This window comes from Aotus nancymaae, unplaced genomic scaffold (assembly GCF_030222135.1).
Source record: "Aotus nancymaae isolate 86718 unplaced genomic scaffold, 86718_ANA_hifiasm-v0.15.2.pri h1tg000036l, whole genome shotgun sequence".
NCBI lineage: Eukaryota > Metazoa > Chordata > Mammalia > Primates > Aotidae > Aotus > Aotus nancymaae.
Genome location: NW_026988450.1, coordinates 74,005,997 through 74,021,242, shown reverse-complemented (window position 1 = coordinate 74,021,242; position 15,246 = coordinate 74,005,997). Strand labels below are relative to the sequence as shown.

The following is a 15,246-nucleotide window of genomic DNA, read 5'->3' as shown; positions in this document are numbered from 1 at the left end:
AATTCACCTTTTTGACTCATCCAATAAGCATTACGTGGAGGACCCGCTATGCCTGGGGCCAGTCACTGAGGATACAATTGTTCACAAGACAGTCCTGGTCCTTCTGGCCTGGAGATCACCCTCTGAACAACAGTTGGAGACCCAGCTGGTTGCTGGTGCATTCAGGAGGCAGGTGGCATGTGTGGGCTAGCTCCTGTGGGAGGACAAGCTGCACCTAACTCAGACCAGGGGACTGGGGGCAGGTTCAGAGCAGTGACATCTAAGCTGAGGCCTGACAAAGGAGGAAGATTCAGTTAGATGCCAAGGCAGGGGCAGAGTGAACTAGGAAGTGGAAAGAGCATGTGCAAAGTCCCAGAGGTGCCAAGAGCCTGGGCTGCAAGAAAACAGAAAGCTGGGTGAGGCCGATGCGCAGAGTGTGAGCAGGTGATCAGCAGAGGCTGAAGATGGCCTGACAGCAGGCCCAATGCTATTAGTCCATGTGGACTCCAATACAGATACTAGATTTGTGCTGGGGTCAGAAAGAAGTGAGTCGGAGGAGCCAGACTCTGATATAACATCACGTGACAGATAACAGTCCCTAAAGGAAATCAAAGTATTTCACCTCCAGATATATTTCTTTGACATATTTTGAAATGACCCTGCAAAGCCACCCCTTGTGGGGAAAATTCACATTCTGCAGAGAATCCTCTTCCCTAAGTCTTTTCCTGATCCAGGAGAGATTTAACTAAGAGTCTGACACCTTTTAAGGTCTAATAAGATATTTACCATCTGTTCTGTCTGAAGTCTGCTACCCAGAGGCTTCATCTACATAATAAGAATCCCAGCCTCCATAATCCCCCTTATCTTAACCCCAAGGGTTTCTTCTACTGACTCAAACTCTTTAGGCAAAGCCTAACACTTTCAACCAATTGTCAATCAGGAAATCTTTGAATCCACCTGTGACCTAAAAGCACCCACTTCAAGATGTCCTACCTTTCTGGGCCAAACCAACATGTAACTTACAAATATTGATTTAGGTTTTTCCCTGTAACTTCTGTCTCCCTAAAATGTATATAAACCACCTTGGGTGTATATTCTCTGGACATCTTGATGCTGTGTCATGGGCCATGGTCCTCACACTTGGTTCAGAATGAACTTCAAATTTCAGAGTTTGGCTTTTTTCATCAACAGAATGAACTGAATGCTTGTGTGTCCCCCTAAATTCATCTGTTGAAGCCCTAACCTCCAACATTATTTTAGGAGGTGAGGCCTTTGGGGAGTAATTAGGTTTAGAGGAGGTCTTAAGGGTACAGCCCCAGTGATGGGATTAATGCCCTTAGAAGAAAAAGAGAGAAAAAAATCTATTGCTCCACCATGTGAGGACACAGCAAGAAGGCAGCCATCCGCAAGCCAGGAAGAGAGCCCTCACCAGGACCCAAATCTGCCAACACCTTGATCTTGGACTTCTCAGCCTCCAGAACAGCGAGATATAAATGTCTGTTGTTTAAGACCCCAGTCTACAGTATTTTGTTATGGCAGCCTGAGCCAACTAAGATGACCACAAGTTAAATCTAAAACTTTGCCTCAGACGTCAACACTTAGGAAGTTACCACTTCTCCTTGAAACAATACATATGCAAAGAATATGCAAAGAAAACACACTCACAAAAGAAATAATCTCCAGTGATAAGGGAAGCCAAACTGAAGACTCTTTAAAGGGACCAACCTGAAGATATTTGTTTCTGGTTAACTTTCATTTCCTCAGGACCTATCAGTACAGACAGCGGGGACACACAACAGAAACTAAGGGATGCCTGTGGCTTGCCCACCCCTGCCAAGGATGCACTGAAACCTCAGCCCTTCCTTTCAGATTTGGGGAGGTCTTGGGGAGTCTCCCATGCACAAGACAGTTCTCCCCCTTAATTATGTGACTACTGTTCACCTTCCCTCTGCCACTCAACTTGTGCTTCCTGTCATTTCCCCAGGGCGCTGCCATCATTCTCTAAGGCTGCTCATCCTGCCAACATTTCTGAGGCTCATACCTCCTGGCCATGGACACAGACCTGTTTCCTAGCTGCTCTTTCTTCCATGCTGTAAGTCATCTGGTATTAGAAATGCTTTGAGGCAGTCATGGGGCTGAGTGAACACACTGTCTTAGACCCATGCAAACCTTCATTCCCCAAAAAGTTTATTCTGAGTGCTTACCAAATGCCAGGCACTGGGGAGACAGGGATGAAGGAAATCCAGTCCCAGCTTGCATAGAGAGGTTAGACTCATGAAGAAGAAGCCTCTTATGTTGGGCTCTCCCTTTGAAAAGCTTCTTAAAGCCTGTCCCACCAGGCATCTGCACAAGGAGGATGTCACCAAGTGAAGGTCTGCAGGACAGCATTCCAAGAAGAAAGCAATGCAGGGTATGGACTCTCAGCCTGGGCTGCCACAAGGGCAAATCTCCTGCTGTAGTCACGTAGAATCACCCTCCACCCTGAGTGGAGAGACGGCGGCAACAACAGCAGGAATAACTATAACTGTAGGAAGACTAACATCACAGAGCCCTTACAATATTCTCCACTAGCTCCGTCTAGGAGAATTATCTGTGATGATGGAAATGTACTCTATCTGTGCTGTCCAATATAGAAGTCACTGAGAACTTGAAATGCAGCTGGTCCAATGGAAGGATCTCAACTTTAATTTTAGCTAGTTTTGGTTATTTTAAATAGTCATCTGTGACTAATGGCCACCATATCAGACAGCACAGGACAAGACATTGTGCTAAGTACTTTATGGGTACTACATTAATCCTAATGATAAGCAATGAGATAACCATGATTTTTGCCTCCATTTTACAGATGTAGAAACTGAGTCCCAGAGAGGTTCAATAATTTGTCCATGTCACTCATTTAGCAAGGGTGGAGCCAAGACTTAAACCCCAGCAATCTGACCCCAGAAAGTAGTGAATTCTGCATCATACATTCATTCATCCTCCATTCCAGAACCACACATTTGTTGTACCTATTACGAGTCAAGCACTGTTCTAGATGATAGGGTTATAGAGATACATGGGAAGGGGTCCCTGGACTCAGGGAGCAGACACTTTATGAGGGAGACAGTCAAACTAAAGGAGCCCTCAACACCAAAGAACAGCCATGTTACGGTCAGCTCATGGTGCTGGAGAGCCCTCCGCTCAGGCCATTAAACGTTGCATAGGAATACTGGGGGTGGCGGGGGGCATGTCTTAAAGATGGTCAAGACTCTCTAGTTTACAAGTCCTTCGTCCTTCCTGAGCCCTGGCCAGGCCCCCCAGCTTTCCCCTAAAGGTGTTCCCCAACCCCCAACTACAATGAGAAATGTCTGCAGGGGTTATAAGTAGACAGTCCCAGGGAGGGAGATCAAGATCCCTCTCTCCCAAGAGGCTCATGAGACACTTAACAACTTGAAACCTCCCCTGACATGCCCTCAACTGTCTGAATTGAACACTAGTAAACCACTTGCACCACAGCTTCTAGAACTTTCCTAGTTTAGCATGCCCAGAGGGCTAACAATAGGCTTGCAACAAAGCCATGTTGCTTTAGAGTCCACTCAACCACGGTTCAAGACCCACCTTCATCACACACCACCCCAGAAACCTCGGGCATGCTTTTTAACCTTTCTGTGCCTCAGTTTCCTCATCTGAAAAATTGGAATAATAATATTTACTTTCCAGGGTTGTTATGAGGATTTAAATGTGTGTGAAGTCCCTGATACGTCGTGACATTTAACTGATGGCTGCTCGTCTTCTTAATAGTTATTATCAATTAAAGCTAAAAGGAGACCATGTTCCCTTGCTCCTCTGCCCTTTCCACCCAGGCACTAAGGCAAAAGAAGGCAAGCAGAGGTGTGGAGTGAGCGTGTGACTGAGTTTTAGGAGGCCTGGGATCTCATCCGAGCTGGGTCACTCACATGTGTAAAATTGAATGAGTCACATCCCCACTGTTTCCTCATCTGTAAAAGGAAAGTGTTGGGCTAGACTTGGCAATCTTACACACTAATGCCTGCTGGAATGGAGCAGAGAAAGAAAATGACCTACTGCTGTGGTCCTGTGGGGGCACCTGGGGGGCACCTGCCATTGAATTGTTGCTGATGGTTGCCACATGGGAATGCCAGCTACTGTTCTCAGATATTCTGTGTCCACCAGAAGCTGGACATCTAGATTTTTTGTAAGAAATCTTTAATTATAAAAAGAAGGTATCTGTGCCTGTAGTCCCAGCTACTCAGGAGGCTGAGATAGGAGACTTGCTTGAACCCAGGAGGCAGAGGTTGCAGTGAGCCAAGATCACGCCACTGTACTCCAGCCTGGGCGGCAAAGCGAGACTCCATCGCAAAAAAAAAAAAAAAAAAGAGGGTAACTATTTACATCTTTTTATCATATCAAACACTGTAAAATTAAACAAAGAAGAGCTTCAGAGAAAGTCCAGTCCAACTACTGTCATTTTGTCATCCAAGAGCCCGATGATCCCTCAGGGAGTCCCAGCCCTGACAGCTAGCAATTCTGCTCCTCGGAGCCTTCGAAACACTGCTCCTCCTCCCCTGCTGCCTCTTGTGCCTGTTACTGAGAAAACATATCTTTCAGGTCCCCTTTTCAGTTCCTTCCCCCACGCGCGTCACAGAGTTTTGGGGCCACAAAGGGTGCCCCCTTCAGCAGCAGGCCTCCCGGAACCTGCTGAAGTGCTTTCTGGCAAGTTCTCCTTGCATTTCCAGGAGCCTCTCCACCTCTCAGTTCCCAGTTCTAAGCTGACGAAGATTGATTTTCTACACTGACCTCACTCCCACTGTGCCCAACCAAAAGGGCTGATGAAATGATCATCTCAGCCACTCTGTGGGAGAGCAGGTGTGAAAACCAAGGCAGAGCGGACAGCCAGAGTTGCTGAAGTGCCATTCACATGTAGAGTACTGTTCAAAGCATGCTGTAGAAATTTACCGACTTAGTCTCTGAGGCAGTCCTCTAAGGAAGGTACTATTGCCATCATCATTTTGCAGATGAGAACACAGAGGTTCCAAGAGGCTAAGTAACCTGCCAAGGGTCACCCAGCTGGTAAGTGGCCCTGCTGAGTTCCAATGGGCTGGCTCCCGGGTCCCCATGTGTATAAGCTGCATTCCTTCGGGGGCTCCCCAGCTCTGCTCTCCAGTCATTTCCCCCAGGGAATTATTTGTGCCTCCGTGCCTTTGCATATGCTTATCCCTCTGCTGGGATGCTCTTCCCTCCATTCTATGATTGCTGTATGCCACAGCTGACCCTCCCAAGCTCTCTTCCTCCGGAAAGTCATATGGACGACAGACTATTCCCTCCCTAGGCCTGTGTCTGTGTTGTGTCTGTTTCATCACCACGTGATTCACACAATTAGCATTCCTCACTGTGAGGCTGTCTCCCCTGTGGGATCGGGGGCTTAAGGGTAGGGGTAGGGTGTACTCATTCACCTCTGCTGCAAAGCAGGCTCAATGCACGTTGTTTGAGACGATCCACACTGAGCCCCTCCCCTTGCCTCCCGTATTCTTTGTCTAGTCTGACCCCATAGGAACCAATGTACTGTGGCTGGAGGACACTGCAGTTGGGTCAGCCTATGGTGTCACCTTGCATTGGTTTCCTGGGGCTGTCAGAACCAAGTACCACAGACTGAGCAGCTTAAAGAACACAGATTTATTTCCTCACAATGTTGGAGGCTAGAAGTCCAAGGTTAAGGTGTCAGCAGGCTTGGTGTCTTCTAAGGCCATTCTCCTGGGCTTGAAGATGCCCGCCTCTTCCATGTGTCTTTATGTGTCCTTCCTCTGTAGGTGTCTATGGCTTAATATCCTCTTCTTACAAGGATACCAGTCATATTGGATTAGGACCCACCCCAATGACTCATTAAACCTGAGTTACCTCTTTAAAGACCCTACCCAAATACAGTCGCATTTGAAGATACTAAAGGTTGACTTCAACAGATGAATTTTGAATATATAAATTCAGCCCATAACATATCCCAATTTCCCTCCTCCCTTCTGCTTCCCAAGATAACACCTATGCAGCTAGAATTATTAAAGAATACCCTGGGAGTGTCCTTCGTGAGCATCCAGTCCAAGCTTTACATTTCACAAATGGAGAAACCAAGGCCCATAGAGGGGAAATGAGTTGCCGCTGAAATCACTCAGCACATTGAGTCAAAGTCCCTGCCTGCTAGTCCTGGGGTCTTCTTGTGAACCCCTCATCCATTTGCAAATCTTGTCCTGGATATTCTTTGTGGTCTCCCTCCTCACTGTCCAAGGCAGAGCAGAAAGGAGGCTGGTGCAAGACAGAGGAGGAGATTTCCTGCCAGGAAGCCTCGTCCCTGGCCCTGCCTGATGAAGGCCAGGACCATACGCACAGCCCACCTGAAGCTTGGGCCTCTAAAGCTGGAGCCATTCAATGGTCCCTGTGGCCAGATGTCCCGGATACCTGCAGGGTTTCTGAAAGCTGCTCTCCTCAGCCCAGCTCAGTCACAGAGCTCCCAAAGGGAAAGTTGATTTGCCAGTATCCCAAGTGAATTAACACAGAAACAGAAAAACAAATACTGCATGTTATTGCTTACAAGCGGGAGCTAAAGCCTGAGTACACCCAGAGTACATAAAGATGGGAACAAAAGATGCTGGGTATGCCGAAAGGAGGAAGGGAGGGAGGCGAGGCCTGAAAGACCTCCTGTTGGGTACTGTGTTCACTGTCTGGGTGACAGGATCAATAGAGGCCCACACCTCAGCATCACACTATCCACCCATGTCAATAACCTGCACATAGACCCACCAGATCTACAATTTAGACAAAAAAAAAAAAAAAAAAGAAACACCAAGCAATTGATGTTCTCCATCTACTCCACAGCACTGATTTAAAAAGAAACCTGCCACCTTCTCTCCTGCTCGGCTTGGGGCAGCAAATCCTGTCTCTAGTACTTTCTAGCACTGAACCTTGGACAGTTTACTTCACCTCTCTGTTCCTCAGTTTTATAATCTGTAAAATGGAGCCAATGACAGTACCTTCCTTATAGGATTGGTATGTATATTAAATTAGTTCATATGGGTACAGCATGTAGAATAGTGCCTAGAATATACTAACCTCTATGAAAATGTTTGTTGAATAAATACTTACATGACCCCCACCCTTCCCAATACACCCAATACATCCATGATAAGCTTTCCTAAGAACTCACAATGTACGAAAGCACAGTTCCTGGAAGAGAGAAGGGCTTATGGATGCAGATGTATCTGATACAGGCCTTGAAGGACAGGGAGAAATTAGCAGGGTGGGAGGCCAAGGAGAAAGGGGAGCCGTCCAGGCAAAGGGAAGAGCATGGCCTGAGTCACAGTGATTGAGAGCACAGAACGTGTTTGGGGCAGGACAGATGCTGCTGGGGCTGCAGCTCTGAGCCAGAGAAGAGGATGAGGAGCTGATGCTGAAAAGATAAGAGAGACCAAATCTGGGAGAAACTGGACGCTGGAGTGAGGGACCTTGAGGATGAGGTCCACTTGTCAATCCGGGAACCCACCAGGCCACCATGCATGTGCCCCTCTCTGGGCCTTGCTGAGCCCGGCCCTGCCCCTACCCCTTCTGCCATGCAACAAACACTGAGTTTCCACTACGTCCCAGCTCAGGGCTGTGCCCAGAATCTAAAACCAAATAGGGTGTGTGTAGTCTCTGCCCTAAAAAGAAGCGCAAGTCAAAAAGGAGCAAGAGGTGGCTACGTAGACACTTCAGTGATGGTGGAAAGAGGAAGGGGACCCTAGGCAAGTAGCAGCTCCCGCTGAACTTGGGATAAGCTGGGGCGGGAGCGGGGAAGGTAAAGAATGGATGTTCCCGTCTGTGAGAAGGCACCAGACCGTGACACTGTAGGGCCCTTCAGAGAACTGCTATGGCCTGGCATGGCTGGAGCAAGGGGCACACAGCGGGGCCGAAGGCACGGGACAAAACAGCAGGGAGGAGGTGACCAGAGGCAGCAGCCAGACCAAGGGCTCACATCATCACCCAGGAGTCTGTGGGCTCCAGAGGGACTTTTGGAGCGGAAGGGCTTGAACAGAGCTACATTTCCACTCCCCAGTGGCAGAACCTGAGATCAGAACATTTGTGGAGGTGGCTTATCTGAGAGTTGACTCCAGAAAGCAGCAGTGACAGTGAAAAGAATGAGACAGGGGTGGGAGAAAAGATTGGAAAGAGTGTGTGGTTGGGCTAGTCACCTCTGTAGGCAGCCAGAGCCCGGTGCTGGGACCCTCCGAGAAACCATTAATGAACCTCGTATCATCACAACTTTCATCTCCTGTTGCTTGAGGACTGGCTGTCAAAGGCATCAACTCTCCCCTAGGACTCAACAGGAAATCTTTCAGACCTGCCTCTCTCCCCACTCCTTTCTTTTGGGTTCCTCATTTCTCTCCTGGTTGTGCCTGGGCAGGGGCTGACTGACTGTCTGTGGTTTTGAACAAGCCCTGTATGTTTGAATAGGACACCCACAGCATACACGGAGCTGCCCTCACAGCTGTGCTCAACTCAGTGGCCCAAAGGGACGCGGGGCACAGACACACCTGCAACAATCCCCTTGGGTACGACATATCGGTTAGAATTTAGAATTTCGTGTAGCTAAAAATAACAAAGAAACAAAAAATAACAGTGGCTTAAATAAATTCAACCTTTATTTCACCTTTTTTTATTTTTACAGACAGAATCTCGCTCTGTCGCACAAGCTGGAGAGCAGTGGTGCGATCTTGGCTGACTGCAACCTCCACCTCCAGGGTTCAAGCAACTCTCCTGCCTCAGCCTCCCGAGTAGCTAAGATTACAGGTGCACACCATCGCGCCCAGCTAATTTTTATATTTTTAGTAGAGACAGGGTTTCACCATGTTGGTCAGGCTGATCTCAAACTTCTGACCTCATGATCCGCCCACCTCAGCCTCCCAAAGTGCTGGGATTACAGGTGTGAGCCACCACACCCAGCCAGCTGAGATACTACTTAAAGTTGATGTAGTGGAGTCATCCAGGCTGGAGTACAGTGGCACAATCTCAGCTCACCATAACCTCTGCCTGCCAGGTTCAAGTGATTCTCCTACTTCAATCTCCCAAGTAGCTGGGATTACAGACACATGCCACCACACCCAGGTAACTTTTGTATTTTTAGTAGAGATGGGGTTTCACCACATTGGCCAGGCTGGTCTCGAACTCCTGACTTCAAATGATACACACACCTTGGCCTCCCAAAGTGCTGAGATTACCACACTCGGCCTATATCTTCTAATAGAACTTATTTATTTGGCCAATTTTAGCCACAAGAAAGTCTGGCAAATGTTGTCTTTTAGATCACTGATCACATACGTAACTAAAAATTGGGTATAACTAAGGAATGGAGAGAGAATGATGGACCTTAAGAGGCAACCAGCAGCCCCTGACATAGGATGTGAGATAGGAATCGGGAGGTTAATTAGGAAGCGATTAGAGTGCAGGAGATGAGAAGAACTTAAGCAAAGGCACCCGGAGTGAGGATGGGAGGAAGGGATGCATCTGTCATCTCTGGGTGTGGATTGGACAGGACTTGGCAATGGCTATAGAGAGTAAAGAAGGTATGGGAGCAGGAATGAGTCCCAGCTATTGACTCAGATGACAAGGAGAATAGCCATTCACACTGACAGGGAACACAGGAGATAAACAGCCTAGGGAAAGACCATGACTTCTGCGGGCAGGCTAGGTCTGTGACATCTAAGGGACAGCTGCAGGGGTCCAGTGAGTAGAGAGTTGGGTGTTCAGGTAGGTGGTCAGGAGGGGAGTCTGGGCCAGAGCTAGCAACTCGGGGGGCATCAGCCACCGGAGTAGAGGAGAGTCCTCAGGAGAGAATGTGAGCAGAAAGGAGGGGCACTCAGAGCCAGCAGCAGGCCAGTGTCACAGGAAAGGACACAGCAGGCTGACCTCGGTGAGTCACATCACCGTGGGGAGGGGAGTCGAGTTCGGTGTTTACACCCCTCATTGGCCATGTCCCCAGGCTGAAGGACCCAGCTCCCAACATTAAGCCCTCTTACAGCTTCATGCTCTGGGTTCTGAAAGCCACCTGATCTTCAGGCCTAGAGCTGCAAATGACTTTCTAATATGGTCAGTCCTGAAGTGCTGCACTATCTCTTGTTAGATTCCCTTAATTCTGACACACTTTTATAAGTAGCACTTTCATTAAATTCTCCTTAATTACAAAGATAGGTAGGTAGGTAGGTAGGTAGATATAGATAGATAGATAGATAGATAGATAGATAGATAGATAGATAGATAGACAGACAGACAGACAGACAGACAGACAGACAGACAGATAGAATAAGTGAATGGGTGGGTAGGTGGATGGATGGATGGATGGATGGACGGACAGACAGACAGGTAGGTAGATCAACATACATGTGGATGAATGGATGGGTGGGTAGATGGATAAATGATAGGTAACAGTGAAAGATGAGATCACAAGGGAAACTAAGGAAGAACATCTAAGGAGGCAGGAGGAGAACCAGGAGTCCAGGGAGAAGTGAGCTACAGCGTCAAATGTAACCCCCACGTTAGTTAAGAGCAGAACCAGGAGTCCTAGGAGAAGTGAGCTACAGTGTCAAATGTGACCACCCCCCCATATTAGTTAAGAGCAGGATCATGATGCACCCTTTGGATTGACCACAGAAGGTCACTGATGACCCTGACAAGAGTAGTTCCATGTGTAAGGGAAGCTAGATTGCAGCTGGTAGAGGTGGAGACATGAGGTGGGGATGAGGAAGTGCGGACAATGACTTTCTTCCTCATCTCCTCCTAAAAAGCCTGGCTTACATGTTGCCTCTTCCACAAACTTTCTCTGAATCTCTCTCCTTCCTCTGTGGTCCCTGAGCATCCAGCTGGCCATCTGCCATGAGTTGATGGTGAGCTCCCAGGGCAGGGGTCCATGACTCTGGGCACACATGATGTCATGGAAAGAGTGCTGGACTCTTTGGGGGAATGGAACCCACTCTCTGTCAGCTCCCTAGAAGAAAGCACATCTTGTCTGCCTTAGCCATGAGCAGGGTCTGCGGCATCTGCCCAGTGCCTACTACCCCACACGATGGAGTTGGGGTGTTTCCCCAGCTGCCGTCCAGCTGTGGCCTCCTAAGTGGTCATCGTCCACGCTGTGATCGTCATCTGCTTCCTCAGCCATGACAAAATGTAGGAGCATCCCATTCCCCTCTTGCCTGATGGTCACAGGCATTCCTTTTTCCAGCCTTCTCTGGAACTGGCCAAGACCAAAGGCAATCTCTATTAGAAAGTAATGTCCAAGCTGTTCCCTGGGGCACAGTAAGGACCTGGCTGCCCCTGTCCAACCAGCTTCGCTCACCACTACCCAGACCTGTCACTGCAGGGTGAGTCACCTCAGCCCCAATCACTTGGGCCAAGGCACCAGCCAGGGCTGCATCACCAGCAGAAAGAACTATATATAGCCAGCCATGAAGCTGACATTTATGGGACACTTCCTGGTACTCATATCAACTCAATTAGCCTCACAACAACTTTATGAGATATATGCTATTCTTATCCCCTTTCATAAACAAGGAACCTAGGAAAGATCAATCTCCGGAATAATTTGACATCTTCAGATCCAACTCTCTTTTCTCAGCAAAATCATGAGGAAATGAGGCTGAATAGAGAAGGCAATTAACACTTTTCCTGGGTGCCTTATACAGGCCAAGAGCAATATCTTATTTGATTTTTACAGCAGCTCCATGAGGGAGCTGTACTTTATAACTGATCAGCCTGAAGTCAGGAGGGGAAGGATTAGCCAGAGTGTTAGTGATGGAACACAAGGCTATGGTTTAAAGCTGGGCTGCCTTGGCTGGGCACAGTGGCTCATGCCTGTAATCCCAACACTTTGGGAGGCCAAGGCAGGCAGATCACTTAAGACCAAGAGTTCGAGACCAGTCTGGCCAACATGGCAAAACCCAGTCTCTACTAAAAACACAAAAATTAGCTGGGTGTGGTGGCAGGCACCTGTAGCCCCAGCTACTCTACAGGCTGAGGCATAAGAATGGTTTGAACCTGGAAGGCAGAGGTTGCAGTGAGCTGAGATCACACCACTGCACTCCAGCCTGTGTAATAGAGCAAGAATCCATCTCAAAAAAATAAAAAATTAAATAAATAAAAATAAAGCCAGGCTTCCAGATGATAGACCCTACCCTCCTAGCCCTCTTCTATTTAATCTGCTTAATAATTCACAACTCTGATAGGCGGGCAATGTTATCCCCATTACACAGATGAGAAAACTAAGGCTCAAGCAGGTTGGAATGACCTGTCCAGGTTGCTCTGTAAGTATGAAATCCAAGGGCTGGGGAGGTGGGAATAAAGGGGGAGAGCTGAGACTGGAACCCTGATGTCTGACTTTGAAGCCTGTCTACATCAAGCAGGAAAGACAAGATTGGGGAACAAAGAGCTTGCCTGCCCCTCAGATTGTGCCATGGCTTCCAAGGCTTTTATACACACACCCTCATTCTGTGCCATAGGCACAGTGATCTGCCCCATGACAGTCTCGGTACCCAGCTGTGACCTTGCAACAGGTGGATGGGGTGGGGAGGGTCGGGCATGTGTGATGGGCTCTTACCCAGTCTAATGCACAAGCTCTGTGCTCCCTACGGAGATGGAAAAGACAAAGTGTGATGCGGTTGTCACTGGCTTCTCACCTTCCCTTCTCTGCTCCACCCTGGCCAGGCCACTCTGAGCCTGCAGGAGGAACCAGAGATCGACCTGGCTTCTGGGAAAGGTGACTCACTCACAGTACACGGAAAAGAAGCTGACTTTCTCGTTTTCTGGGCCCAAGTAGAGGTCGTCCTTGCGCAATCCTGCCCTTTGAATCTCCTGAGTGATACCTGGTCTGGAAATCTGTGCCTTCTGAGACTTCAAGACCTGTCCACCCTCCCTGACTAGTTGCAAAACAATCACCTGTTCGGGGCCATCACCTGAGATCCTGCCTGCAGAGGCACGACTTCCAGCTCCAGCTTAGGTTCCTGAGAAGGAGATCCATTTCCCACTGGGAATGACAGGGGACAGCACCCGATGCCTTTGACCCCATCATGTGTTGCAGCCCCTCCCTTCCCAAACACTGAGAGTGGCCTGTTCCCAGGAAAGGGAAGGCACCTGCCTCACCTGGGGAAAACATCTAAAGAACCACTCCAGAAAGAATCTAAATAAACCCAAATACTTTCAGATACCCATCTTGCCCCAAGTCAACTGCAGTGGGGTGGTGGTAGAGTCAGACAGATGTGGATTCAAATCCTGGCACCACCAAATTGCCATGTGACTTTGGGGACCTTCACCTCTCTGACCCTCAGTTTTCTCACCTGTAAAATGGTTTGGTCATTATGTTGACTAATGACACGATAATATCTCTTAGGATTCCATGTAAACTAAAGAAAATAGTATGTGAGAAAATGCCTCACACTGTGTAATCCCCACTCCCCATTCACTGCTACCACTTTCAATTCTGTGATGCTAAGGTCTCCTACAAGCCTCACATCCAGACTCAGCAGCCCCAGTGGTCCATGACTCCCACCTGGTACTGTGGACACGGGTCTTTTCAACCTTCCATTGTTGACAATTTACTGCTCTCCTGCTTGGGACAAATTCCTTTCTCTACTACATCAAATTCCTTTTCAGGATCATAAGCCTTAGAGAAACAATTTCAGCTCATATGTCAAAGCAAGGCTTGGGGAGGCTCTCTGGCCCATACAGAGTCATACAGCAAGCCAGCAGCAAGTCCAGCCTGGACCCAGGCCTCACAACCTGGGCTCCTTCTGCATTGCCGACCCCTTGACCTATACAGAGTCTGCCTTTCAACAACTGGAGAATTTCTAGGTCCCTGATTCAGAAAGAAGGGCTGGCGGGCACCCCAGTCTGCATAGAGGTCCCTTAGGGGTCTGTCAGATGACAGCTGGAGTTCTAAATGGTTATAAACTTACATTTCTATCTCTAATTCTTTGTAAACTTGAGAAATTCTAGCAAAGGCAAGCAATACCTCGCGACCCCCTTGACTGATGGTCATAGAGTCCACAGAGCCCTTATGCCACCCAAATCTGGTCTGCAAATGTAAAACAAGGAGAATGCCTACTGAACAAAGTGACGAGATGAAGTGCGGAGAAGGTGGCCAGCTTACTTGAGTCACGGGGCTAGTGTGAAGGAGGCCAGGGTGAAATTCCTCTCCATTCCATCTGCTTCCATGGGCAAGGGTAGACCTGCAGAGATGAGATAAGAAGAGAAAGTGCTTTGAGCTTTTGGACCCCCCAAGCATGCCCCCTAGAAGAGGCCACTTTACCAAGGAGCCTATTCTGTCCCTTCACTAAACCCTAGAAATCAAAGAAATCAAGGACTTATGTTCTATCTTACATTCAATCATATGTTTGATTTTACAAACATTGAGACCCTCCAACATCAGAATAACCAAGGACCCTTTTCAACGGACAGATCCTGACCCTACCCCAAACCCACAGGCTCAGAATTTCCCAGGGGGGTTCCAAATATGTCTATTCCTGAGAAGGGCGGTTCTGATGCCAAGCCAGTGCTGGAAACCACCAACGAGCCCGTTCGAGGTGCCAAGCAGTGCCACCATGGTGAGCCTTGCCACACCCAGCAAAGTGGGTTTTCTTAGCTCCATTTTATCATGAGGAAGGTGGAAAGCAGCACATGCTCAAAGAGGCTAAGGAATTTCCTGAGCAACACTGGAACCCTGTGTGGTAAGAGGCAGAACCTGCGAAGGAATCTGGGTCTTTCTGACTTCAAACCCCAGCCTTTCCTATACCTCTCTCTGCCCACCCTTACTATGTGAGATGTCCTGTGCTAATAGACCCTAAATATATGAGACAAATTAGACTCATGCCTGGTCCAGGAACCGACACTCAAATGGAGCATCTGACACATAGATGGTTAACTCTCCCACAAAGCTGTCTGAGGAGGAGAAAAAACAGAGGCCCCAAGGGTGATGAGTCCAGCAGCAGTATGTTGGTAGCCTAGGGGAAGGGCCAAGGAAAGCTTCTCAAAGAGGTGATCTTTGAATTGGGTCTTGAAAAATACAATGGCATGTCCACCTGTCATCTGACCATCCACATATCTGGTCTATGTACCTATGCCATGTCATGCACTGGGCTTCATCCTAGGGATAGGAAGGCAAACAGGACATGGCCCCTGCCCTCAGGATGCACGGTCTAGTGTTCTGAGTCCTCCAGACCTTTCATCCCTCCCCCGCCCTCAGGTCCTTCCTCCTCCACCTCCCTC

At 48.4% G+C, this 15,246-nt stretch overlaps 1 long non-coding RNA gene across 1 annotated transcript in view; it reads right to left on the bottom strand.

The window, feature by feature from the left end:
• LOC105716813 (uncharacterized) overlaps positions 1-14,192 on the bottom strand; it is a 355,673-nt gene extending 341,481 nt beyond the window's left edge. The window contains exon 1 of the long non-coding RNA XR_001107357.2: positions 14,132-14,192. This is a non-coding gene — a long non-coding RNA (uncharacterized LOC105716813). The remainder of the gene's footprint in view (positions 1-14,131) is intronic.
• Positions 14,193-15,246: the final 1,054 nt, after the last annotated feature.